Below are 24,748 nucleotides of genomic sequence, written 5' to 3'. Positions count from 1 at the left end.
AGTTTTTTTTTACTTTAGTTTGTTTTGTTACACAGACTGTGATCCTATTATTATGAACAGTGCAGTTGAGAGAAACAGTTTGATCACCAGTTTGAAAGTTTCCTGAGAGCAGCAAAAGACCATTTGATATTCAGAGTTAGGTCTGAGTCACTTTTGAAGTCAATGATGATAATTTTAGATGAGCATTTCTGGAACCATCCTCATGCCTTAGGAATCTGGAATCCTCAGGCTAATTCCAGGGCAGTGGCCCATTGCAGCACCCCTGACAGCACCCTTCTTACAGTCCCCTCACCAAGTGCCTTTTACTCTAAGTGCAACATGGCCTGTTGGAAGTTCTGGATCTTTTTAAGTTGCCAATGTCATTAAACTAGAGCCGTGGTCGGCAAACCACGGCTCGCGAGCCACATGCGGCTCTTTGGTCCCTTGAGTGTGGCTCTTCCACAAAATACCACGGCCTGGGCGAGTCTATTTTGAAGTGGCGTTAGAAGAAGTTTAAGTTTAAAAAATTTGGCTCTCAAAAGAAATTTCAATCGTTGTACTGTTGATATTTGGTTCTGTTGACTAATGAGTTTGCCATCCACTGAACTAGAGAATATTAATGGAGCACTTTTTAACGAATCCTCCCCCCTCCACCTTATTTCACTTAATTCATTTCTTTTTTACTATGCAAATAGAAGAACTGATTCAGACAATGCTGGTGCCATGTGGATTTTAAGCCTCCTTCTTCCTCATTTTTTAACTCTTTTACAACCATAGTGAAGTTCTTGTAAGACTCCAAACTCATTTTTTTATTTTCTTGCTCCCTGGTCTTTGTGTAGGTACCACCTTTGTATGAAATGCCTATTGACTTTTCCTATTTTTCTACTTCCACATCAAAAAATGTTAAAGGTAACTTTTTACAGGAAGACTTTTTTTTTTAACTACATTCCCCTAGTCCCTTCTCCCCCTTCTGTGTGATTGGTTGAATTCTCTATATCCCTGCCATAACATTATGACACTTAATTGTAAAAAATAACACTTATAATTTTTCTGTTTTCCCTAACTGGGTTATAACTTTCTTGGGGGTTGAAAACGTGATGTTATTCACCAATGTGTCATTAGTGATAATCCTATAGCCTGACACATTTTATGGAAATGGATATGAAAGGAATTCAAAGGTAGTTGAGCTGGAATTAAGATTTCTTTAAGAAGAGAAGTAATGTAATTATAACAATATTATAGTGATACCTTTAATACAGTAGCATACTAGCTACCATTTCATATTAGCTGTGGCCTAAAAGAATCCTTTGATCTTGATTCAGTCTCATTATTTGCTGTAGTTATATTCTATAAAGTAGTTGTACACACTGAATTAGTGAATACAGAATCACTGCTTCTAGGGGAAATGCAGGGTTAGGTTCCTGTGAGTCTCTTCTTAACATTTTCATCAACCATTAATACATAACCTTGTTTTATGTGTGTTCCTGTTTATAGATACCATATGTATATATGGTTCATTAACACTGATCTTCCCATGGCCAACAGCACCATGCACAGCTTACCTAACACATATTTTCTCAATAGTGCAAGCCTTCTTGCAGTAAGGGACACCAGACAACAGCACTTCAGCACTACAATTGAGGGCCATGTTAAAAAGCTAGATCACCAACCAAAAACTTACAAATACGAAAAACGAACAGTGGCACTAACTAGAACACTAAAAGGACACTTTTTTCAATATGAGACCTGAACAAGGCTGGGAACATGTGTGTCAGGTGACTCAAGTGGTTTTGCTGCTCTTGCAAGTCTGTGAATGTCTCAAAGTGGTGCACAGTGGCGCATGTATTGACTTGGGCTTTGCAAATAAATTTAAGCCATTTGGCAAATTTGCAAACAACAACAATCTGCAACTAATGAGAATCCACCATATTTCCATTGTAAAATAGCCTCATTATTTATATTACTGAGATTTGGGCCACATGGTTACTCTCCTTTATCTTTTTTTTTTTTTTTGTCCTTATTGGATACAGCCATTATTGTCTAGTTTACTTCCTGTGGCCAGTAAGCTTTGCAATAGTCTGTTTATTCAGAGGGGAGAAACCTATTTATTGGCAGTGATTTGGTGCACTTGCTTATTTGCATGTGCCATAGCCCACTCCAGGGCCTGGAGAGATCTAATGGGGTTAGGCAAAGGCTAGGAGCTCTCAGTTAAGAATGTGTTGTAAAATGAGTCCATTCATTTTGAGGATTTGCAAAATTTGTTAAGTGTGTAGTTCCTAGCTTGTTTTAAAGACTTTCAGCTAGCCAGTAAGAAATAATTTGTTTTCTTTTGGGAAGACATATTGCCCTTGCTTTGTTTCTATAGGAAAAACCAAGAGTTTGCTAAGCAGGTAGCAATTAGGAGGTTACTTAAAGCATCACAAAACTGGCATGTCCAGAGGGAAGAAAGAAGTAAAAGTGACTGTTCTATCTGAGGCCACTGCCCCATGTGCACTCTCTCCTTACCTATGGAAGGTTCGGCATTTCTGGAGGCCATAATAACAACGCTCCCAGGCCACCAGTGCATCTTATAAGCTTTGATTTTTGAAATGGTACCCTAGAGGTTTTAAAATTGAGGCTCTCTGTAGACAATTAATGGTTCGGTAGCCCATTTTATAAGCATGGTGGTTTCATTTAAGTACACTGGCTCTAACTTTCTCTTCATGCATACCGTAAAGAATGTATTTTTACCTGCAGTGTGTTCAGGCCTGGTCAGTTTACATCCCTCTGTGTGAAGCACCCCAGAGAAGGACAGAATGCAAAGTGAGAAGGTGGAAAAAGGGATTCTAAGAGCAGCTCTGCCATTATCTACCTGGAAGCGTTGACCACATCACTCAAACTTTCTGTCACATCTGAGGGGTCAGGCTTAGGCTGGAGTCTACTCCACTTTCCTTTCTCTCCATTGATTGTTTCTTAATTTGATGACAGTTTCTTTAATTTTTCTTGTCACACATCAGAGCTTAGATAGGATACATCAAATCTTCCTGTCCTTTAACCAAATAAGGTACAACTCCTCATTTCCCCAAATCCAGCCAGATACTTGATATTATTATGAACACCATTTTAAAGTAGCTATGAAAAGATTCTATAAGCCAACTGACTGCTTTTTCCTCCCAATGAGTAGCTTTAGTCTGTGTATCTTCAAGATTATGAACAGTGCTATTGTATATAATAATCCTATATAATAAAAGGGTAATATGCAAATTGACCCTAATGGCAGAACTACCAGGAATGACCAGTTGCTATGATGTGCACTGACCACCAGGGGGCAGATGCTCAACGCAGGAGCTGCCCCCTGGTGGTCAGTGCGATTCCACAGGGGGAGTGCTGCTCAGTCAGAAGCTGGCTCATGGTTGGCCAGCACAGTGGCAGTGGCAGGAGCCTCTCCCACCTCCGCGGCAGCGCTAAGGATGTCCAACTAATGGCTTAGGCCTGCTTAAGCCATTAGTCGGACATCATCTGAGGGTTCCCAGGCTGCCAGAGGAATGTTTGACTATCAGTTTAGGCCCAATCCCCCAGAGAGTGGGCCTAAGCCATCAGTTGGACATCCCCTAAGGGGTCCTCGACTGTGAGAGGGTGCAGGCCAGGCTGAGGGATGCCCCTGAGTGCACGAATTTTCATGCACCGGGCCTCTAGAAGATAATAAATACCTAAGTGTGACAGACATCATATATCTATGTTATAGTTGGTCTCTTGTTTTCTGTTTGGTTAGCCAATATTTACAAGGACTAGTAGAGTATAAGATATTCCTAGTATGAATTGAATTTATAATCTCAAAAGATTGTTTTTTTTTTTTTTTTTTTTCTACTTTGGCAAATAGAATGCTTTTAAAACTATGTGGAAAATTTTCCTTCTTAGTGGAGTTAGGATCTTAAATGTTTTTCTGTTTAGTAATCCACTGATTAAATAGTTTCTCTCTATCAAGTACTCTGCTTACCATTCTTCATTTAAAAATAATCCTCCGTAAGTTAAATGTCTAAGAGACTTATTAGAGAAGACAGCAAACTTAAATATAGAATTTATTCTTTCAACAATATTAATTGAGCAGCTCTATGCCAGGCACTGTTTTAACAAGCTAGGAATATAGTTTCTGGATTTGAAGGCTTATATTCTAGCAGGTGGAGAAAGAAATTAAACAAATTGAGTCATATAGATTGTCAGCTGGCGATAAATACTATGAAGAAAAATAAGCAGTGTAAAGGGAAAAGTGATGGAACGTGTGATTTTAGAAGGGACAGTCAATAGTGGACAATATGAAATCAGTTGGTAATATGTACACTTGTGAAAAATACCGGACAGGGAAATAGGGATTGATGGGAATGGAAATGTATGCTTTGTGATTTAGACTAAGGAAGACCTCACTGCTAGGAAACATGTGAGCAGTAAACAGATAAGTGGAGAGCAAGCCATTCAGTCAGAATCTGAGAGGAGAGCATTCCAGGAAAGGAAGTATAGGATGTAAAGTCCCCGAGTGGGCCAGGCGTGCTGAGCATGGGTAAGCAATGGCAAGGAGGCCGGTGTGGCCAAAGGATATAGAGAGTAGAGAGAGGGAGGCACATAATACAAGATGAAATTGGAGAGAAAGCAGAGGCTGAATCACACTGGGTCACAACACCTGGATTTTATGCTGAGAGATGGGATACTTTTGAAGGTTTTGAGAGAAAGACATGATTTGATGACTGTGTTGAGAAGGTGTTGTATGTAGAGTATACAATACAGAGAGCCCAGCAGAAGTGGCAGAGAGGTATGGAATGAATCCCCTTCCTGAATGCTGTAGTTATGCTTTAAAACTATGAGATCTGGTTACCTTGGCCTCTCTAAATAACATATGTAGTTAACATGGACCCACACACTGATCTTTTGAGTGTGTGTGTGTGTGTGTGTGTGTGTGTGTGTGTGTGTGTTTGGACCCAAATTGCCATTGAGTACAGAAGAAAGGATGTACCTTCATTTAACTCATGACAGGATCTGAGAGCCAGCCCATTGTAAAACATAATGCCTTCCTTCGATGTTATTAGAATGTCCTGGGAGAATATGTGCTTGCCCATAAATATTATTATATTCTCAAAGCTGCTCTCTAAATATCTGTGGGAATAGCAAGGCACCTTGCCTCCAACATGAGTGTCCTCGTTGTGTTTCACAGGCACCTCTGGAGTAAAGCTTTAGCACCATTTATTCAATGTGTTTTGAACAGCAAAAGTAGCTAAAGACATGCAGGTGCTTGTCATTGAGAAAAAGAGAACTCTCAAATATTCATGAAATGCCTGCAATTGCATTTTAATTTGCTCTAGGAAATTGCCTATTTTGTTATCCCTTTTTGCTTTGCATAATAGTTAGGACGGGTTCCTGTCGGATTCTGAGGAGCCTGTGCAGATGCGGATGCAGACTTCTCAGATTGCCCAGCACACAGATTTTTCTGTTGACTCATAAATTGAATTTTTTCATGAGAAAGTAATTTACACTTTAAGGCATATTTTTGTTAACACACTGGATTCTTTTGAATGCTTTTTTTTTTTCTTTCAGCTCTGCCCCCTCTTTTCCTTTCCCTTAAATCTATTTTGGCAAAATTTTGGTTAGGAAAAGGAAGTACATGCTAGTTATTTCTGAGGTTATGTGGTTACCGTAAGTGGATCAATTTTAGGAGGAAATTAAATTTGTAGCTAAATGGTAGGTTGTTTAAAAAATTGGCATTATCCAGATGGTAGACAATAATATGCTGGAAGGATTTCCTATACATGAAAAAGCAGGTGTCTGTTATATTACACATATATTATAGGACAGTGAGCTACCTTTTCTAAGGATATTTGAAAAGCAAATTCATAAAACTTACAATACAAAGTGTCCACTTACCTTGAGTAAATTAGCTTGGTTAGACACTCATGGATGACCTACATCAGATGCCAGGAGGACTTGACTTTGTTAGCTATTATCCTGGGGAAAACGGAGCCATTGTTTTAGACTAGATTAAGAACTTGATTCCCTAGAGTAATAACAAATCTTTTCTTGTCCCTGCTTCTCTCTTCAATGTAGACTGTACTGGGAATTAACAAGGGCAAGATTATCACTTTGTGTAGTATCCTCCTTTTTTCTAATGAAGCTGAGCTTTTAGTCTATGTTATACTTTCCTCAATAGAATTCTTGCCACTTAACCCCAGTCCCCAAATGTCCCTGGGATTATAAACCAATTACATTTACCTTTGAGCTTTTGTGTTCTCTTCACCTTCTGCCTTCCTTCAATTGTATGATTGTAAAATGCATGTGTTCAACATAAATCTAACCAAACCACATTGGTGTTCTTTGCCTTGAAAATTAATTGCAATTTTACCATTGTCATCATATAATGCTGGGATTCCATGTTTTTCCTTTGTGGCTTGTAATTAGTAAATGTTGGTGTTTACAAAGTGAATCTTACCATGTTCTGCTTTGCTTTGTTCATTAAAATGCAGCAAAGAGATTCTGAAATAAAAGCCCAGATTTGGGATTTATGTAATTATTCAATAGCTCCTCCTGCCCTTTTGTCATCTCCAAAGTCATTCAGAGAGCACAGTTGTGTGGTTTGTGTGTTGCTAAGCTTGTCTGATTAAACCTGTACTTCATGCAATCTTAATATTTTGTAGTTAAGAGTAAAGGCCTTCAATGTGTTAAGAATCAAACTCACTGATGATTTAGCCAAACACTCAGAGGCTTGAAATCCCGTGACAAAAATAGGAAATGAGTCCTTGGCAGAATGATGGCACATTTATCTTTCAAATAGTAACCTCAGAGACCTGGATTCTTTGAGTGGATTGGTCTAGCTGAGGTCTGTGTGCTGAAAGCCAGAGACTTTCTGTGGGTTTAGAGATACTTAGTGCACTGAATCACAGAATACAGAAAAGGGTCAGCTGTTGAAAGTCTCAAGGTGTGTTTCACCCTTTTCTAAAATATACTCCCAAAGCAAATGAGGCCCACAACCACTCCATAACCTCATTGACCAAGAATAAATAAACTCTAAATATCTTAGGGCAAGTATCTACAAGAAGCCAGCAGCTGCTTGATACAAATACCTTTCTAGGCAGGAAATGTGAACGCACGATGAGTACCGTTTAGCTTTCCATTGTATTTCATGTCACAGATAGACATATGCAGTGGTCATTAGAGCTGCTCATAAGTATACTGATTCTCTTCTTTATGGGCACATGGTAGGATTTTATTTCACTGTTTTCTTTTAAGTTGGGTAGGGTTATATGAGTTATTTCTCTATGAAATGCCAATTTAAATGAAGTGTCTTGCTTCCAGATGGGAGTTTTAAGAGCCAGAGTGCCATTGGCCTTGAGAATGGAAATGGTCAGCCTGAATTTTTGAGTGGCTATGAAGGGCAGAGCCCCCTATGAACCCACGTTAGACATATAGTTTTAGTGTGCTTGCTTTTGGGGCTATTTTTTATATGAACATGACATTTCTTATTCTGACTGTTACAATTTTTATAGCTTTTTAAAATGGCATGAAATAACACATGCTACCAAAGAAGCTTAAATTTATTTCTATAATAAATTTAATAAACATATATCTACCAACATTTTGGAGGTGGGTTGGGAATCTAGCTCTACGAATTACTAGGTTCAGAAACTTGGGCAAATTATTTAAACTTTTTGAGCCCCATATATCTTTAATTGCAAATGAGGGCAATACCACTTATAGGTATTTTTCTGAGGATAAATGACTCATTGTGCATAAATCACCTAGCAGAATTTCCAAGGCAATAAGTACTTAATATATGTTCATCCCTACCCTTTTCTATGTTAGTTAGTAATAGGTTCAGGTATCATGTGCAATAAATGCTCTTGTCCTAGAGTATCTAGTAGAAGATATGAACACACAAACAACCGTACATATAATACAGTGTAAAACTCACTATTAGGAAAGCACAAAATAAGTACTGAATTCTCTCATGATGATATATCTATAGAAAAATTACATAGAAATCACTGTAAGCTGGAAGCATCCATAAAAGAAACTAAGGCAAAGATTGAATAACATAACTCAGTGGCTCAAGTAAGTCATTTCCTCTATAAATCCAAGGCTATATTTTGAGCTGGTTTCATCAAAATTTGTCCAAACAGTTTTACTTCCTTTCAACATTGGCAAAAGCTCTTTCAGAATGCTGCTGCTCTCAAAGCTTGCCATGTGAAAAATTCATCAGCACCCAGTTTGAAATCTTAAAAGTCTTACGATTTTAAGAAGAGTGGCCAGCCCAGCAATGCAGAGAGTAGACTGAAAACCTCACATCAAAGGGGAAATCTTCACAGCACTCTCATGCTATCCACCCTCTCCAGATGCGTGCTTTTCTTCATTACACCCACTTTTTCATGTTTCATTAGCAACCTCGTGGCTTACACTTAACATCAAATACTAGAGCAAAGACCCTGGTAATGAAGTCACTGAGCTCAATCTATTCATCATATCTGATCATGGAGTCAAAACACTCTGGAATATGCAGGGAGAAGTGCCCTGGGTAGTGAGGTTCTTGTTCTGCCAAATTACCAAGAGCCTTTGGCCAGGAAGTGGGGCAAAGGTAATTGGAAACATCCTGAATACATTTTCCAAGGGGCAGTTATAGGCTGTCAACAACTGTAAAAGGTTTCTGAACAAAGCCAGAAAACAACAGGGAGGAACCGGTGCTGGGAAATAAGAACAAATTTAGTTACAGCGTTAGGAAGAGAAGCGTGCTTTCAGGATAGAAAAAAAGATGTTGTCCTGCACCAAACAAAGTGAAGCAAAATAGGTATTTATTTTGCATTGTTACATTTCCTTACACTCTAAGAACAGCAGGTGGAAAGGGACCTGATATATGGAATGGAAGAATTAGTAACTTAGCTGTCTCTGAGCCCTCTGAATGTTTAAATTATAAAATCACCTGCATTCAAAGAATTAGTTTGTAAGTTTGTTTGGGATAATTGTACAATATGCTGTTGTAATATATCTAAAATTATAATGACATTGTAGAATAATATCATGTAAGGATATTCTTTGCTCTAGGCCATGGCAATTCAATTTCAAACTGGCTGTCAATTTCTTTTTGTAACTTTATATAAACTTTGTCAGGGAGGCAAAAACACAAATTACTTACTTTAGTTCAAGAGGCCAAATATATTGACTTTGAATTACAATCCTTACGACTTTTGAAGGAAACTTCTCTTTGTTTCCTTCCAAAATAATTTTCGGGCTACAGAGAGTTTCATTTAAAAATCTTTGTCACATGAAACAATTTCTCTTAAGGTTATGGTGACCACTAGTATGGATTAGATTTAATATTTTATTTTTATTTTATTTTATTTTTTTATCATTTTTAAAATTTTTTTAATTGTTATTTTTTACATATGAAGTGGGTAGATAGGTATTTCAATCTCATTGGAAGAGGAGGGTCATCACCATCAAGAGATCAATCAGGGACCAAAGCCACCCATTAATACACGGGACTTTGAAATAAATCTGCTATTCCAGACAATGCATGGCTCTCCCTCACTTGCAAAACAAGATGTGGATTTTAAATTATTAGCACTTTGAGCTCAGCCATTATTTTTAGCTGCATTTATAGTCAGAGAGAATTCTTATATACTATTGTCACCAAATTCTAAAAGGGAATATGAGCTTTAATAAGGCACTGCAAGTCACCTACTACTTATCCTACTGTTCCTTATATCCTAGAAAATTCTTTTTTCATTAAAAGAATGATGGGGTATCCAAAGAAGTCTGTGCATAGTCTTTGGTGGAACAAATGTAGGATAATGTTATTCCCTGGTTGATATTTACTTTCCATGGAACTTTGAAGGCAATGTGTTTTCAAGGCTCACTCTCCTTTTAGGCACCATGATAAGAGGTGCAAAGTTTTCATGTCCTCTATTTGGAAAAATTAATTTCTTTTGGGTTGTAATTGCTTAGGATTTATAATTTTGAAGTTCATGGCTATAATTTGCATGATATGAATCACTTTGTGGAGGCTTTGTTAGTCATTTGTTTGGAAATAGATTCTTTTCCATTTGCTGTAATTAATTCATTCACATTTGGTACTCTTCATTTTTATGTTCTTTATCGGTTACTTTGGGGAATTTGGAGAAACACTAACTCCAACTAGACTTCAGAGGCTGTTGTTATTTAATTAATTAATTAATTCATTCATTCATTCATACATTCATTCATTTTTAGTTTAACACATTAGCCCAGAATTTCACTTTAAAAAATGACCATGTCATATATGTGTCCTACCTAACTTATTGTGGGTTTTCACCTGTTGCTGTACTTGAAAAAGAGCTCTTGATAACTCAGATGAGTAAACAAACAACTTTTCTTGGAGAGAGTGATAAAAATGTGGCATGAAAATGCCTCAAAGTTAGGGAAGGTTCATCTTTAAAAAAGACACAAATCAGCAATTTTTATCTACTTAATGCTTAAAAAGCAGTGGGTACTTTCATTTTTAGCAGATGCCCCTTTTTACTTTTAGTTTTCAAAAATACTCAGGGATTCAGTTGAGGGATGCTTTTATTGTACTGTTTTTCCCCTGCTTTATTCAGGTTATATATTTATAAATATTTATGGAGGCTATAATTGAGAAATACAAATTGTAAATAGTGAAGGTGTACAATATGATGATTTGTTATACATATACATTGTGAAATGATTACCATAATCAAGCTAATTACCATGTCCATCACCTCACATAGTGACCATTGTGTGTGTGTGTGTGTGTGTGTGTGTGTGTGTGTGTGAGAGAGAGAGAGAACTTTTGAGAGATATGAGGTAAAACCATAAGATGTTGTCTGTTACATCTAGGTGGCAGATTCATGGTTTTTTTAAATGTCATATCTTTTCATTTATAAAACCGTTTTTTTCAGTTCTGTCTGAGAAACAAAGATTCTTTTAAGGGAGTCCAAAGACAAGGAGCCCATACATTTCTGAGTGTTATGCTTGTGAGAGGGAAAATGGTGGTGGTTAAATGCCACTTCCTTTATGAAGACTTCCCAAGACAGAATTTCCATCATTACTTTATGTATGCTTTTTAGAAGCTTCGGGGCTTCTTTATTCCCTTTATGTGTCTACCTTCCAATTTATACATCTAAGCCTGTCCCTTCCCCAGAACACAGATAAGCCATCGCGTCATCTTTTCTTGCCCCTCCTCTGTATTTCCAATCTATTGTTGACACCACTGTTGGCCACCTTGAGGTAAACCCCACTACCATCTTTGGCATTTCTCTCACCTCAGCTTTGCTTCTTGAGAAGAAAGCCTTTGTAGCCTGATTAAATCACAATCTAATATTTAAAATATGTATAATTGAAAATTTCCTAACAAGTATCTTAGTAAGCAGAGTTTCCTAACAGTGCCTGCAAAATAATGTTGACAGAGAGGACCTAGGACTCGGTATGGACTCTCTGGTACTAAAGTTAAGCTTCTGTGAACCTCGGTTTCCTCATCTGCAAATGGGGAATATAATAATAGGGCCTTTCTCACAGTATGTCACTGTGATGCTGAAACAAGATAAAAGATGTTAAAGTACTTTGCTTTCTGAGTAGTGATGTAAATTATATTTATTAAGGATCATATTGATTGATGATGTAGTATGGGGCATCACTTTAAAATAAGCAGATTTCTATGTTTAACCAGGATTGGCAAATTACACCCAGTGGGCCAAATCTAACCTGCCCCCTGTATTAGTGCCTAAAGTTTTATTGGAACATAGCAACACTCATTTGTTTACATATTGCACTCATATAGGTTATAATGTTAGAGTTGAGTAATTGTGAGGGAGACCACAAAGCCTAAAATCATTACTATCAGGCCTTTTGTAAAGTTTGCTGACTTTTACCTAAAGAATATATTTTTAAAAAAGTAATTCTTATTCACTATTCTCCAATTTAAATTATGTAAGTTTTGTGATGAATTTCAGAGGGAAAGCAGGGGTGGGTGCTGGTGGGTGGGGAGAGATTAACCAGGGAATTTACATGCATATGTCCATAGCCCATAGACACAGACAATGGTGTGGTGAAGGCCTGGGAGGTGCAGGGGGCCTGGGGTCAATGGGAAAAATACAAATCACAAAGAGGACATCTGCAATACTTTCAACAATAAAGATACAATTAAAAAAGTAAAATAAATTTGCAAGTTTTGGATTTGATCTATTTTAACTGTAATGAGTTTAATAAACATTTTCTGTTTCTCTTTATAATTCCTTACACATGCACCCATGTACATTCATGTGTTCTACATACGCACCCCCTCCTCCAGCATTCCTCTGTAAAAGTAGGGCAGTTTCCACACATTATCAATATAACAAGGGCTTAAATTATATATCATAGTCCAAGGACAAGCCATAAACACTAAACAAAATTTTAATCTTCAACCTCAAAATTACTTTCTACATAATGATCTCTTAGTTGATGGAGGGAAAAAAATAAAATGGAAATACTTTAATTTGCACTTAAGTAGATTATTTCTCTGGTATGATTAGGAAAGTTAAAAGGATGCATATACCAAAGTGCATCTAAATATTATAGTCAGTGTTTTAGTTTAATTGCATTCTCGTCTGATGGATTCTCAGAGGGGATGGCATCCGCTCCTTAGTGAGACAGACAAGTAACAGATGAGGCCCTTTCACAACTTATTTGGATTGTAATTAAAAGAAAAAGAAAAAATTTATATCACTGAGTCACTCAGTATTTCTTGTGAAATACAGAAAACATGTGAAAATTCAAAGACTTTAAAAGAACACATTTCTGTAGAGTTTAAAACTGAAATGTATCTTGTCATCAGCTGAAACGGAGGAAATGTATTAAATTGAATTTTGTAATGAAACAATGTAACCATCCTCTGCAAGACATATTTGACATCTTAATTTTCTTGCCTATTCTAACATAGAAAGTATCAGGCTTTATTCATTATATAGCTTTTTACCAAACTTTAGTATGTAAGCTTTACAGTGAATGCTTAAGACACACCAGGCCAATTGGGAAGGCTCTAATGTTCATTTTCAAGAACCAAGAAAAGTTTTGGCTTGCAGCTTTTAGAAGCAAGTTAAAGTATTAACAGAATACCACCAACTTGCAGAGCACAGCTGATATATTACTATGACTGTGTAGAATTATGACATTGTCCAATTCCATAACCAGATAGATGGTCCATATCTCTTGATTTGAAAAACACTGGTTGGCTACAAATTTTACTTTCTGCCCTAGGCTGTTTTTTTTTACTGTTAGCTTCTGAGTTACAGATTCCTTAAAGTCTTTATCGATGACAGATTGACCTGTTAACAGGTCACTTTCTCAAAAAATTCATTAATTCTTTTTAATCAAAAGACCAGTTGCAGGTGAATAACATTTTAATAAGTACCAATCTTGCTTTGAAGAATCAGTAAGTATTCCAACAAGTGAATTTGCTGAAATATGCTTTTTAAAAATTTGAGGATGAAAAATATTTGAAAAAATTGGGAAAAATCTTTAAAAATATTGACTTAATATATAAAGGCTCTTTGTGTTTTAATTCTTAATAGCATGTGCTTTTCTGTAAATGAGTAGAATAAATGTAATACACACACAAAGTAGAAAACATGTCATTAATTTGGAGCATCTTTCATAGTAGGTGATTTATGTGGATGAGACAAAGGATGCAGACATGGAGAGTGCCATATTGTAAGATGGGGCAGGGCAGGGGGCAGGGACCCACACCTGTCTGCCTCTGGCCAGGAACTAATTAATTGGACATCAGAGTTTATTCATATAATGTGGAGGTAACATGAAGAAATCTCTACATTTTACATTAAAATATCAGAATTTTAATAATCTAATTGTGATTTTAATGGATATAACATGAGTATCTGTTTATATATGTATTATATTTTGTAATTGAGAAATAGTTTCATTAGGACTTGAAGTGTCAGGTAATTTAAGGAAATCTTTTTTTAGAATAAAACTCTCTGAAAACAATCTCCTATAAAGCATCTTTCTGAAAAGGTTTGACGAATTTAAATCTTTTTTATGTCCTAAACTTGAATAATATTGCATTTCCTATCAAAGAGAGATAAAGAAGTCTAAGGGAGATTTTTATTTTTAAGGTGAAAATGTATATTCTAAGTAGAATTGTCTTGATGCTAATAAATGAGTCTACTTAGTATAGCTACCCAGTACACTAATTCCAGTTGCTTAAATGAGATTGCCATTGGGTGTTACTGCAGTGATGTATTTTGGGCTTGTTGATGTTTCAGGACTTACTTGTTCTAAGTTGGCAGGTGCCCGTGTATTCCAGTGGACAATGTTGGGGAATGATTAGCTATTGCTTTTACAGTTCTCACTTCTATTTGACAACTTCTGCAGGGAGTCCCATGGGCCACCGTGGCTCTTAACACAGCACAGTCACCCCTGGATAATGTTATAAATTGTGACACATACTAAGATAATACATGAAAATGTGGTTATGTTGGGTGATTGGTGGCACACATTATTTAATAAGCTTCTCTGTCAGTTCTCCAGTGATGTTGAGCTCATTGACTAGCTACACGTTAAAAATAATAATGACATATAGGAGGATGTGTTTTCAGGCAGTTATTAATGGTGGAATAATTCCAAAAGATGGGCAGAAGACAGGAAGTGCAGTTTATTTTATCACCTGTTAGGTTTTTGGTATAGACTTTCCTTTTCATTTCTTAATCTGTACAATATTCCCAAGACTGACTACATTTTACTTATGTCATCTTTACTTTTAACATTCCTTTAAAAATAATTCTCAATTGTGTTCCTCTTTCTTGCTTAATTTTATTTCAATTTATATTTTAGGAAACATTGTAAAAAACGTTGAAGTGAATCAGAAGGGTTCTTGGGGGTCTTCACTGGAAAAGCAGTCAGGCTTCTGGGTTATCTGATTCTTCAGGGTCTCTTCTATAATCATCATCTTCAAGCTATTTTGCAACTCCATATGTTATAAATAATTGATAACAATGCAAATGATTCCTGTCCGTAGACACACAAATTAATTTTATCTTGTGGAATGAAGTACAATTGATTTTCAGCTTTTATTCCTACTGCTACTCATCTTTCTGGAATAAATATATTTATTTTTAATCATTTCAGTATTATTTTTTGTTAATATCTGTGTTAATCTAAAAATAAAAGGCTGAAGTAAGAGACAACAAGCATCTATTTGAAATTAAAAGAATAGCTATTTGGGAAGCACTGATTCAGGCAGAAACCCAAGTACTGTTCTTATTAGAAGACAAAGGCAAGGGGCATCTATGAGAAAAGAAAGGGGGCAATGACATCAGTAGAAGAAAGGCATGTCTATTGTGCAGATAAGCTAACAGAGTGAAGGTAACCCTAAACAGTGTTTTAATTTTCATTCTGGTAGTCATCATTTGATTAGTCATAATACCTGATTTCTTATCTCCCAGGAGTAAGGCCTGCAAGGCAGTTCCTCTGGGAGAGATAAGGAAGGCCACTCGATTCCATTTTAAAGTGGCTCCAGTGTTTATTATTGTTACATGTGTGTGGTTCTTCAAATTCACTTTTCAACCAATTATAATATCTCACCGCTTCTCCCATTAATAAATTAGTTAAGATCTTTGATGTTTATCTTGCATTTGTAGGAATCATGGTTATACCCTCTTTTAAATGTAATCCTTGGACAATATTTTCTTTATGGCAGGAATTTTGGATATGCGTTTCACTGTGTCTTTATTGTGTTCTGGTGGTTCTAGGTAAATGATGAGATCTGGCTTTCAGGAAGAGCATGCTCCGGGATAATAAGTACTAAGTCATCAGGAAATCTGTGGATATAGGTGGTGTGGATAATTCAGTTCTCATCTTTCCTTTCCTTTCTTTGTCCTCTGCAAATAGGCTGAAACCTGGAGTCAGTTCATGGCTATCAAATGTGAATTTAGCAGATCTGAAGCAAGTCTGTGCTTGCCATGCATGAAACAAGGTGGAAGCCCATATGTAGGAGCCTAGAACAAGAGGAATTGGAGGTTTGCATCCTGATGGCTACTTGGAGTATTCCAGTGGTTTCTTTGAATATCAGGGTTGAAGGAAGAGAAAGGGACAAAGGATTTGATGTTGAGAAGATTATATTTCTATTACTTCTATGGATTTTGATCAAAAAGAAAAGAGTGAATGTGTGTGTTTCCATAATCATCCTATCTAATAAAGAGGAATATGCTAATTGACCATCACTCCATCACAAAGATGGCTGCACCCATAGCTGAAGCCAAGTTCCCATAAGGAGCCTTAACGAGCAATCAGCAGGGACCTGAGGCTACGCCCTCCTCCACCCCTGTAGGGCTTGACAGCAGACCTCAGGCCACACCCCCCACCCTGACGTCAGGCTGGGGGACCTCAGGCCATGCCCCCTTCCCTGGTGCCAGGCCAGGGGACCTGAAGCCATGCCCCCTGCCTGGCAGGGTTTGACAGGGGACCTCAGGGTGCACCCCCCAGTGCTGGGTCGGGGGAACTCAGGCCATGCCCTCCACCCCAGCACCAGGCCGGGGGACCTCAGACCGCACTCCCCACCTGGCGGCACTTTACAGGGACCTCAGGCCGTGCCCCCCACCCCAGCACTGGGCCAGGGGACCTGAGGCTGTGCCCTCCTGCCTGGCTGGGCTTGACAGGGGACCTCAGACCACACCCCCCACCCGGTGGGGCTTGACAGGGGACCTCAGACCACACCCCCCACCCGGCGGGGCTTGACAGGGGACCTCAGGCTGCGCCTCCTGCCTTGGCACCAGGCCAGGGGACCTCAGGCCACGCCCCCCACTCAGCGGGGCTTGATGGGGGACCTCAAGGTACACTTCCCGTCCTGGTGCTGGGCTAGGGGACCTCAGGCTGCTTTCCCCAACGCAGCGCCAGGCTGGGGGACCTCAGGCCACGCCCCCTGCCACAGCACTGGGCCAGGAGACCTGAGGCTGCACCCCCCTGCCTGGCTGGGCTTGACAGGGGACCTCAGGCCATGCCTCCCACCCAGCAGGGCTTGACAGGGGACCTCAAGGTGCACCCCCAGCACTGGGTCAGGGGAACTCAGGCCACGCCCCCCGCCCAGTGGGGCTTGACGCGGGACCTGAGGCTGTGCCTCCCTGCTGGTGGGGCTTGATGGAGGATCTGAGGCTGCGCCCCACTCCTGGTGCTGGGCCGGGGGACCTGAGGCTGCGCCCTCCCCCCCCACCTGGCAGGGCTTGATGGGGGACCTCAAGGCATCCCCCCTACCCTGGTCTGGGCTGGAGGACCTCAAGGCATACCCCCGTCCCGGACTGGGCTGGGGGACCTCAGGCCATGTCTCCGGTCCTGGCGCCGGGACAGGGGACCTGAGGCTACATGCCCTGCTCAGCGGGGCTTGACAAGGGTGGGACTGGCCAAGTCTGGATCTAGCCCAATGGGAGTGGGGGCCGGCCGGGTCTGGGTCTCACATGATTTTGAGGCACATGCAGGTGGGCGGGTACTTGACTCTGGGTCCCATGGTGCACCCCAGACTCTGACAGGAGGAAGGTTTTCATAAACATTTTACTAATTTTCTTTCATCTCTGACACTTCTATTATAGAGAAAGGGCAAATAGCAATATTAAATTATTTCCTCTAATTAATCACCTATTAATGTGCACGAATTTCGTGCACTGGGCCACTAGTCCTATATAATAAAAGGCTAATATGCAAATTGACCAAACAGTGGAATGACTGGTCACTATGACGTGCACCGACGCTCAACACAGGAGCTGTCCACTGGTGGTCAGGGTGCTCCCACAGGGGGAGCACTGCTCAGCCAGAAGCCTGGCTCAAGGCTGGTGAGCGCAGCGGCAGTGGCGAGAGCCTCTCCTGCCGCCACCACAGTGCTAAGGATGTCAGACATCCCCTGAGAGATCCCAGACTGTGAGAGGGTGCAGGCGGGGCTGAGGGACCCCCGAGTGCATGGATTTTGTGCACTGAGCCTCTAATATATACACTAGTTAGGTACTTTCCTAAAGGCTATTCCTTTTCATCTTCTCTGCAATGCTGTCATTGTGGGTACTTTGTCATGCCCAATTTTACACGTCACATAGCTACTAAGTTGAAGTACAAGCATTCCAACTCATACCTTCGTCCCAAAGACCGAAAGTCTTAATGCTGATATGCTAAAACTTTTCCATTTCTTGAGTATTCTTTCTTTGTTCCTTTTTACTTCTTATAAGGATGAACTTTTGAAACTTTCTGTTTTTGTCTTACTTTGACTATCTTTTTTTCAGAATTAATACAGGGATCCATGTGTTCCCAGAGACCAGGTATACTGCGGGATTTGGGAGGGAGAGACCAGAATGCAGATTTATTGAAGAAATAAGCCTTTCACAATCTGGGCAAAAACAATGTGGGTTCCCAACAGAGAGAGAGAGAGGCCCTTCTATTAGTCTTGGTTGAAGAGAAAGAGAAGTCACAAATGACAGAGAACACATGCGAGTGCAAACCAATTTCGTTTCAATTCTGGCCTCTCTACCAATGAGTTATGTGAGCTGAAGCCTCACTTTCTTCATCTAGTAAAAAAATTAAAGGTAAAAATACCCAACTCTTTTAGGCAAAGAGGGATTGAAATAACCAGTGACAGCACTAATGGGTAACTTCAGGCAGCTTTACCCTGCCCTGGACCCAGTATCTCCACCCGCATTCTTAACCACAAATTGCCAGAAATAAGCATGCAATCAAAGAAAAAAAAATAGTATGCTTGCTAAATGAAGGCAGTTTCTAGATGGGGTGGGCATTGGCAGTAAGTTGCTTCACCTCTACAGATGAATAAACAGGTGCAATTAAAACTACTGTGAAGTGTGGGTTGAGGATTAAATGAGAGGAGCTTGCAGGGTGAGAAGCACAGACTGTGGGTAATATTTCCTTTGACGGCCTCCGTCCTGATGTCATCCTGTCTGCAGGGACCATAGCCTTGGACAAGTTTACATAGTCTACCCCTTATTATGGAGATTGAGATCCATGCTTGCCTTTCTCCTACTTGTGCACACCTTTTATTCAAGTCACTTAAGTCATTATTCTTAACTTCTGAGACAGTCTTTTAAACACTGAGACTTCTTTTACACCCAAAGATTATTTTAGAGAAAGGGGCCATTATGTTTGAAACTGGAAGACACAATGAGCGTGGCTCCATGTAGACTTCCGTGAAATGTAGTTGGGCTAAAGCCATTACAACTTTTCAAGCACCAAAGCCCTGTGTCTTTAAGTCTTTGCCACAGTATGAAGCAATAGGACATCCTTCCTCAGACCAGCCCTGAGTGTGTGCATGTTCCTCACTATGTCTTGATGCAATTCTACTTAAAATAATTTTGCAAAAGGTGCTAGTTCTGCAGAAGACCTGCTTCAAAGGAGCTAGAAATGAGCATTTGAAGCTCATTTATTTTTGTAGTAAATGACTTAGAACATTCTTAATGGCAAAATTCCTATCTTGTTGCTGGCTCAAACTAAGCTGTAGTCTCCCAGCAGGGTTTGTTTAGGGATGAATCCTATGGAAGCTGCAAGCCTGGCTTGATTCCATTATTTCTTGTACATACAACGAGTCTCTCCTATGGCAGGGCAATCGTGAAAAACAAAATTAATTTAGAGAAAGAATGAAGGAGAATTTACTGTCAATCCCAAGAGGATGTATGCTTCCAAACTTGTAAATTATAGCCATTTGCACAGTGAGGTGATGAGACAAATCCTTGCCATATCATTTGCTCTCCACGGTGTATTGGGCAAAGTGTCAGGAACATGTTCCCCAAGAGGTAGCTAAAGATTCTTCTCACAAAATGTGCTATCAAAAACCAATTGTCTAAGAGCATGGGTTTGGAAAAGGAAATGAACCCAAGAGTCAGCAAAATAGAGCTTCTAGGAGTTTGGGAAAAAGTCTGATGTTCTTCGAATAGGTTTGTAGAGTTTCACATACTTCTGAGTACTTCTCCAGGAAGTTAGTATTATGAAGTATGAAAGATTGGACTTTCCTTGGCACTTTAAAGGGAAAAGTGAAGTAATTTTTGGCCTGTTTTTCACCATCCACCTCATAGTATTCAATAGAAAGACACCTTGGAGGATGGATGAGTTTGACATCAATCAATGCGATTTTCAAATAGGAGTGCAAGGATGGTTTCTGTAGAAAATTTCAAGCTGGTTAGTTATTTGGAAGTGCCAGAGGGACCTCCTTATAACAGTAGGCATTCAGTACAAGACTGAAGAATGGGTAGATGAATCAATGACTAAACACACACACACACACACACACACACACATACACACACACACACACACACACCACTAGTTTCAGTTCAGTTCTCTACTCTCACATATCACATATATTTTCTATAAATATCTTAGGTATGATACTGTAGAGTCCTAGAGGTAAAAAGTTTAACTTTGTAGTCCAACTCTCTCAAGGGCAGGTATCTCTTCTGTAACATTCTAGCCTTGCAACTGGTAGGTAGTCAGTTACCAATGATTTAAGATATCCTGCCATGAGTCAGATCTTCTAAAATGAAGTATTGTCCAGCATTCTATATAACTTTTAAACATCCTGTTGGATTCTCTGGTGGGTAAAACATATTGTTTGTAATAAAACTAGAGATTCAGTGTGCGAAATCATGCAAGACCCAGACCTGCTGCACTAGCAGGACCCCAGATTCGCCACGCTGGTGGTATCCCAGACCCACCATGTGCAAGTAGCTCACCACTGTGAGCCACCATGCCACGAGCCCTGCCTGCCACTGCGAGCAGTTCGCAGGCTGGTGGGGAGGGACCGAGAGGTGCTCCATGAACCTCCTGGTGAGCGGTTGTTTGGTTGTTCCAGCATTACAGTGTTATGGCCACTGGCCTTTTATAATATAGACTAGAGGCCCAGTGCAGAACTTTGTGTACTTGGGGGTGTCCCTCAGCCCAGCCTGCACCCTCTCCAATCTGGGACCCCTCGGGGGATGTCCGACTGCCAGTTTAGGCCCGATCTCACAGGCGGTTGGGCATCCCTTTCACAATTCGGGACTGCTGGCTCCCAACTACTCACCTCCCTGCCAGCCTGATCACCCCCTAACCACTCCCCTGCCAGCCTGATTGATGCCTAACTGCTCCCTTGCCGGCCTGATTGCCCCCAACTGCCCTTCCCTGCCAGCCTGGTTACCCCTAACTGCCCTCCCCTGCTGGCCTGGTCCTCCCCAACTACCCTCCCCTGCTGGCCTGATCACCCACAACTACCCTCCCCTGCTGGCCATCTTGTGGTGGCCATCTTTGACCACATGGGGGCGGCCATCTTGTGCAACCGTGTGAGGGTCAATTTGCATATTACCTCTTGATTATATAGGATAAGCCTGAAACTTAACTCCATTTTACTGTAAACATAAAGTATTATACTCTGATTCTTCTAAGAATATTACTATGGAGTAAATTAAAAAGAATATTGTATTTGTTTGATTTGGAGATTTTTACCAAGACTTGTTCATTTTTCACACAATCTCATTACTGAGAGTTATGCCATTTCTAACACTTGCCATGCCCATCCAGCACACCTCTATATCTGTATGTGTCACTGTTGTGATCATGGTGATGGCACATACAGGTCAAACATCTATAGTCAAAAGATTTCTTTTTTTTGCCTCGGGTTTAACCATGACCCAAGTGTTAGTTATATTACCAATAAAATTTTTTAAAGTAATGTAAGTGGGAGTTCAAATTATTTTAAAAAGCTAGTTTGAGTTTCAATCGGTTTGAAAATCAGTACAGACTTCGTATTTCTATGACTGAGTTACTGGTGTTTTTACCAGCTTTGCTCTCTTCCCCTGGATATGCTATGTCTCCTGAATAAACCAAGAGTCAACAAAGTTTCTCTTAAATTAGTTATTTTTGAGTGAAACTACTATTCTTGTTAATGCAAAGCCCACTACTTGCATTGTTGCATCAATTCATTTTTATTTTTATTTATTTGCTGAACCAAAATGTATAAAGTATCATTTTGGGCCATGCACTGAGCTGTGTAATAGTGGTGTAATTGATGAAATGACAGTCCTATCCCTTAAGCAGGCCATGCTTCTGCAAGGGACATGGATGGATAGACTGGACATTATAGTGCAGTCATAGGTATAACACGGGGCCATGTGCAGAGATAATATTGTATAATAAAAGGCTAATTGCAAATCAACTGAACGTCGCTATGATGTGCACTGACCACCAGGGAGGGCAGACGCTCAATGCAGGAACTGCCCCCTGGTAGCCAGTGCACTCCCACAGGGGGAGCCCGCTCAGCCAGAAGCCCTGAGCTGGGCTTATGGCTGGCGAGCACAGTGGTGGTGGCGGGACCCTCTCCTGCCTCCGCAGCAGTTGGATATCCCCCAAGGACTCCAGGACTGTGAGAGGGCATAGGCAGGGCTGAGACACCACCCCCCACCCCCCGGCCAAGTGTACAAGTTTTGTGCACTTGGCCTCTAGTGGGTTACTAAGAAGCAGAGTAACACCTCACCTAGACTCCAGATAAGGGACGACTCAGAAGTGGTGTTTAAGCTGAGACCAGGTAGGTGAGAGGGGATGGAGGGGAGATGAGGAGGTGAAAAAGAGAAGCACATATCTTTCTATGTTGAGAGAATAGCATTGCCATGGTCCAAAGTATAATTGTGCATGATATGTTTTTGCTGCCAATAGTTCTGTTTGGCACAGAACTTAAGAAGGAGAGTGGCAAGAGATGAATGGAAATATAGCCTTCTCTATAAATAACTACAACTCAGATGCATTGAAATGAGCACTATAATAAATGCATAGACCAAAAGTAATGCAGTTATGTGGGACAAGTACATTAACCTCTACAAGGTGATGCGTTTACTAGTAAGTTTCTTGGAGAAGAAATTATTTAAATTTGGGGAATTTTTTAAGGATTAATAGTGCACTCCCCAAATACTTATTACCCAAGGAACTAGGCAGAAGTCCTGAGAAGATAAACTCAGTAATTTAGATCAAAGGAGTTATGCATTTATTATAAATTGAGCTAAGTTGGATCTTTAGCTTTCATGTGAACTATTAATTAGCTATTTATATTTTCTCTTCCCCCCACTACAGCAATGTTTAATATAGGAAGTCTAACCACAGAGGAAGTAATTTGCAATGAGAAATAACCATGTGGAGATGCATACACATAGGCTAAAGTTTAATTTCTGAAGCAACATATGCCTCCCAAAGATCAAATGTCATCTCACTCTAGTCTTTTCATCAAAACTAGGACCTGGTTTGAAATCTTTTTTCTATTAATATCTTACTCTGCAAGGGCCAAACTCATAAATTCAGTATTTCCTTAGGTTAAATGATAGCTACTTAATCAGTTATTTTACATATTTGGATTTTTAATGCTGGGTAAAAGCAAAGCTACATGTAGTTTTCATCTTCATTAAAGGACATAGGTAGCTGTGGATTTTGCCTCCTTTGAGGCAAGTCTAAGAAAAATATCTCTAAGAGATTATAAGGAAGAAAATGTTGTGATTGTTCCTAGAATCCCCAAGTATAGTTTGTTTTAAGTTAGAAATAGGTATTTCTTTAAAGCATTTTGTTCTTTGTCAAGACATTTTCTTTTCTTTTGGTTAATGCTCGCCCAAGGATATTTTTCCGTTGATTTTTAGGGTGAGTGGAAGAGAGAGGGAAAGACAGAGAGAAACACCGATGTGAGAGAAACACATCATTTGGATGCCTCCTGCAGGAGCCTGGACCAGGGCTAGGGCTGGGAAGGAGCCTGCAATCAAGGTGCATGCCCTTGATCAGAATCAAACCCAGAACCCTCTGGTCTGCAGGCCAATGCTTTGTCCACTGAGCCAAATGCGCTAGGGCTCAAGGCATTTTTCAATTTTTTTGATGCAGTATATTTTGTAAAATTCAATTTGGCCCCTCATTTCTCCTTTAAATATATAAGGGTATGTGCTTTAATTTCAGGGGAGATTTTATTCCTTTCTCTTCTGAGGTTCTGCTCTCCTCTTGGTTTGAAATCATAGCTGAGCTTTAATTATAGGTAATTTTGAATGATAAATGCTTGACTATGCTGCTGTCACCTGAACACTGACTTTTTAAAGCCCCAGGTTGGAAGGGATGCTAGAATTTATTATAGCATTTGAAATAGTGTCATCTTAAAACCCAGGTCCCCATACACAAATTCTAGAAAGAGACCTCTTGCCCTTTATTAATTGCAAAAGCGATGCCAAGGGGAAAGGACTACCTTCCTTTTGTAGGCCTCCCATCACTCACCTGTGAAATAGAGACTGAGTGATATTTACCTATGGGCATCCATCTTAAGTGATTAGTGGGAATTAAGGTAATTATTATAAATTAATGGCTCCATGAGTTGTGAAAGATTAGATATTATGGAGTTTCATTGTCATGGAGGCAGACAATTTAAGAAATATACACTCACAGACTATACCATAGATCTTGTAACATTTCTGTCCACTTTGCTTTTTTATTACTTTACTCTATATGAACCATCAGTGTTGTAACCATGGTTGTACAGATGCCTACTAAAACTGCAGTATTTTGTGGAGAAGAAAAATAATTTTTCACAAAGGCTCACATGCAGTTCAAGTTGATTAAGTTCTGAATCATTCTCACCCAGCCCCAGCTCCTTTACTGAATTGGTCTGAACTAGTTTACAGCCTTTGGACAGTAAATCCTAAATTCTCAGGTGAGCTGTCATATAATTGAGTATGAATGCTGATCTGCTATATCAAGGTCAAAAACAACCACTTTTTAAATTAGTTTATTGTATATCACC

The 24,748-nt window shown here is 39.7% G+C and overlaps 1 protein-coding gene and 1 long non-coding RNA gene across 3 annotated transcripts in view; one reads left to right on the top strand and one right to left on the bottom strand.

The window, feature by feature from the left end:
* LOC308244801 overlaps positions 1 to 8,473 on the bottom strand; it is a 49,461-nt gene extending 40,988 nt beyond the window's left edge. The window contains exons 1-2 of the long non-coding RNA XR_013960176.1: positions 8,227 to 8,473; positions 5,869 to 5,949 (exon numbers count right to left, since the gene is read on the bottom strand). This is a non-coding gene — a long non-coding RNA (uncharacterized lncRNA). The remainder of the gene's footprint in view (positions 1 to 5,868; positions 5,950 to 8,226) is intronic.
* GPC6 (glypican 6) overlaps positions 1 to 24,748 on the top strand; it is a 1,157,351-nt gene that overhangs the window by 283,509 nt on the left and 849,094 nt on the right. The window lies entirely within an intron of this gene.

This window comes from Plecotus auritus, assembly GCF_963455305.1.
Source record: "Plecotus auritus genome assembly, chromosome: 3".
Taxonomy (NCBI): domain Eukaryota; kingdom Metazoa; phylum Chordata; class Mammalia; order Chiroptera; family Vespertilionidae; genus Plecotus; species Plecotus auritus.
Note: the sequence above shows the minus strand (reverse complement) of the source record. Positions and strands in the feature narration are given on the sequence as shown.